This window comes from Alexandromys fortis, unplaced genomic scaffold, assembly GCF_014885135.2.
Source record: "Alexandromys fortis isolate MF-2015 unplaced genomic scaffold, M_Fortis_MF-2015_v1.1 scaffold_282, whole genome shotgun sequence".
Taxonomy (NCBI): domain Eukaryota; kingdom Metazoa; phylum Chordata; class Mammalia; order Rodentia; family Cricetidae; genus Alexandromys; species Alexandromys fortis.
This window is the reverse complement of record NW_026068199.1, coordinates 40104-43960: the sequence shown is the minus strand read 5'-3', so window position 1 is coordinate 43960 and position 3857 is coordinate 40104.

Sequence of the window (3857 nt, the reverse complement as noted above, 5' to 3'; positions counted from 1 at the left end):
AAAAAAAAAAAAAAAATTATTACATTATACATAGCTTCGTCAGCTTATGATTATTATTAAAGTGTTTGTGTGTGCATGCCACCATTCACGTGTTGAGTTCAGAGGACTTGTTGAGTTCAGAGGACTCAAGGTCTTTCTTGTTGCTTTGGGATGTGGACACTGAACCCAGGTTGCCTCATCCACCACATCCCCAGCCTCCCGTCAATCCTGTACTGTAGCTTCTCAATCACTTTGCTGGCAAGACATCTCCACAAATAGCAGGATGCTGAAAACACTTCCCCAGAGTTTGTCAAGTTTCAAAACTTAAGTTTCTATGCCACAAGAATACGCAAACTTCCCACTTGCAAAAAATGTGCGGCTTGCCCTGGCTCCTACACTGATTAATAAAGATGTCTTTGAGCCTAGTAAGAATGACTTCTTCAGATCTGAACCTGCTATTCCTTCGGCTTTGAACCAGGCAGCCCACAGGTGTCAAAGTCAGGCCAAGGACAACAAAACAACCAGACAAAACGTTCAAAGGATTTAGTAACAATCCCTAAACTGCTGTGGTTGTGACTAGGAGCTGAGACCTGAGGGCTGAGTGGTTGAAAGCGATTGGTGTGAGGAGAGTGCAGAAAAAAGAGTGGAGAACTCTGGGCATCCTGCGGGAGGGGAAGGGAAGGACAGGTCAGGAAGATAGGATATCTGCAGGGGTGGGTGGGGTCAGAAAAAGTTTTTCTTTCTTTCTCCCATAGTTTGGATACATTAGCTACTATTTTGTTTCTTTTCCTTCCTTCTGTTTGGTGTCAAACCTGGGACAAAAGGCCGAGGTGCTCTTTTAACATTTCAAAAGGGGTGCTGGCACTCACAGGGTTCTCCCAGCACCCCTCAGTCCTTACCCATTACAGGGTCCTCCTGGTTTGCATACCCCCATCACCTATCCTGAACTCTCCATCTGGGGGGGGGATGGGCTGCTCTTCCTTTTATAATCCAACCCTATTGGGCCTCCTGACTACTAAACCTGGTTCCCCCTTCTCTTTCCTCCCCTCCCCCTCTGCTCACATGGCTCAGGGTCAGTCGACTCTGGACTCTCCTAGATGTCCATACATCTGGCTATGCTCGCCCACGTATCTTTAATAGACTTTCTCCTCCACTGTAGGAACAGTCATGGTCCTTTTCTTTTCATCACCTTCCTTCCCGCCTCCTCTTTTTTTTTTTTTTTTTTTTTTCAAACATGTTTAAGATACACTGTATATTGTATGAAAATTCCAAAGAATAAAAGAAAACTAGCTGGACAGTGGTGGTGAACACCCTTTATCCCAGCATTGGGCAGGTAGAAGCAGCCATATCTCTGTGAGTTTAAGGCCAGCCTGGTCTACAGAATGCCTTCCAGGACAGCCAGAGCTACACAGATGTTGGGTCCCTTGAGGAAAGGCCTTTGCATCCCCACTTGATCTGTTTTGCACTCTTGTGGTTGGTTGTTCCTAATACAGAACAAAAACAAGAACAATCTGTTGTTTTCAGCAATGTTTCTAAAGATGTTTACCCCAAGGTGATGAGCTTCCTGCTTTTGCTGGCTCGGCCTCCTCTGCTGAGGGCTATATATACTGTGTGAGAAAGTGGAATAAAGGCTTGTCTGCAGAACCTGAAATTGTGCTGTGTGTTAATCCTGATGTCCCTCGCTCAGAGAAAACTACAGTTGCCATTCTGGCGGGGCACAGAGAAACCCTGTCTTGAAAAACAAAACAAATAAACAAATAAAAACAAAGTAAAAAAGAAAACTATTTTTCTCGCTATAACTTTGCAAAATGAGCTTCTTAAGTTTTATGTTTAACATTTTTATTTATTTATGGTATGAGGGGGGTCACGAGATTGACCTTTAGAACCATCTAAGATGATATTTTAGTGGGGTTGAAAAAATGGAATTTTAGATTGATTTAGTTATTTAATTTATTCAAATTGAAATGGTCACTGCTGGCTTGGGTCCCATCCCTCAATGACTGGCCCAGGCCCAGAGAACTTACAAAGGAACAGGGAAGTCCTTCTCCTCTGGAAAGTGGCTAGGAAAGAGGAGGAGAAGGGTGAGGACACAGCCTGAGGCATCTGCTGGTCTGGGCTGGTCTCTGAGAAGGGGAAGGGCTTGCCTCAGCTGAAGGCAAGAAACAGAAGCTGCCTCATTCTAGGTAGAACAGCAGGGCAGCATCTACAGAGCTTTGGCTGATTGCAGGGCCCCCCCTCATCTAGCTAGATATATTGGCACCTGCCTATGATCCCTGTACTCTGAACAGGAAACAGGAGATGGCCGATCTGAGGCCAGCCTGGGTTATATAACAAGACTGACTACTCAGAAAACAAGCAAGCAAACAGGAAATAAACAAGGAACTATGTTTCATAGGTGTGTTATGCACGTGGTACGCTATCTCGCTCCATCCTATCAGCCAAACTGAGTCATCTAGGCAGAGCCTGTACCAAAGTCCATAAAGCTGGGGGTGTGTGTATCATAAACCTGCATTGACTGATGCCTGGGGACTTCTGGAGTTTGTACAGTTTAATGTTAGGTGTGGGCTGTCCAGAGCCTGAGAACCTCAGGATTGGGATGCCCAGCAACAAAAGGACTTTGTGAGAACATTGGGTTCAGAGAAGACAGAGAGAAGGGGAAGGAAGGAAGGGAAGAAGGAAGGAAGGAAGGGAGGGAGGAAGGACGGAAGGAAAAGGGAAGGAAAGGAAAGGAAAGGAAAGGAAAGGAAGGAAGGAAGGAAGGAAGGAAGGAAGGAAGGAAGGAAGGAAGGAGAAGGTAACGGGTGGAAAGAGACAAAGAGAGAGTGTGGGAGGAGACATAGCCAGTGTTTATGTCTGGAGCACTCTCGTCTAACACAGCTCCTTTCCTCCTTCGGTTGAGGCTTCTGTCACTATTCCTGCCCCAAAGCGCAGACAGCCTGAAATTTCCTTCTCCAACTTTCACTCCATCACGTCAGAAGTTCCCGAAAGCCCACTGGGCACCTGGAAGAGCACTGGATGCCTTGGGAATAAGTGGGAAATTTGAGGAATTAGGGAGGTGTCAAGAGACGATGGCTACAACCGTTGGCAGAGGGTTTGTAAGGTTTCCCTAGGACTTCTGCCTGACTTCTGAGTTTATCAAGTGGATGGGATTGCAGCATGAGCTCTGCATGCCTGGGTGCAGGACAACTGGCCTGTGACCCCTGGCTCCACCGCACACACACATCTGTGTTTCTTGCTTAAGCAGAAAGCAAACTTTAAAATAAAACCTTGTGGTTAAAAGCAGTATTGCGCATTTACACCACTTTAATAGCTCCCAGTGCTCCCTCTCCCCTATCCTCGACTCTTACCTCTATTTTTTCCCACTTATTGACACAGCATATCCCTTGGTAGTCCAAGTTGGCCTTGAATTTGTGGCAAGACGATTCAGCAGTCTGAGCACCTGGGGATGGCAATCTGGCTGTCCCTATTTATGGCTTTAACTTATTTGAACGTATTATATGAGTGCAATCATATGATATTTGTCTTTTGGGGGGACGGACATGGAGCTGGCTTGTTTGCTTTTAGCACAATGTCCTTGATATTTGTCCATTACGGTGCATAACAGGATCTTTTCCTCCTCCTTTTTTTTTTTTTCCTGAGACAGGGTCTGGTAATGTACCTGTGACTGTCCTGGAACTCACTATGTAGACGAGGCTGGCCTTGAACTCTGAGAGATCTTCATGCCTGCCCACTGCTGGGATTAAAGGTGTGCATCACTATCATCCCTATGCCTGATTTGGCCAGTTAATCCCTAAGTTTTGAAGATTTTTCATAGGGTTCTAAATTATCTTTCTTTTCTACCCATCTTCCCTTCCCTTCCTTTTTTTTTTTTTTTTTTT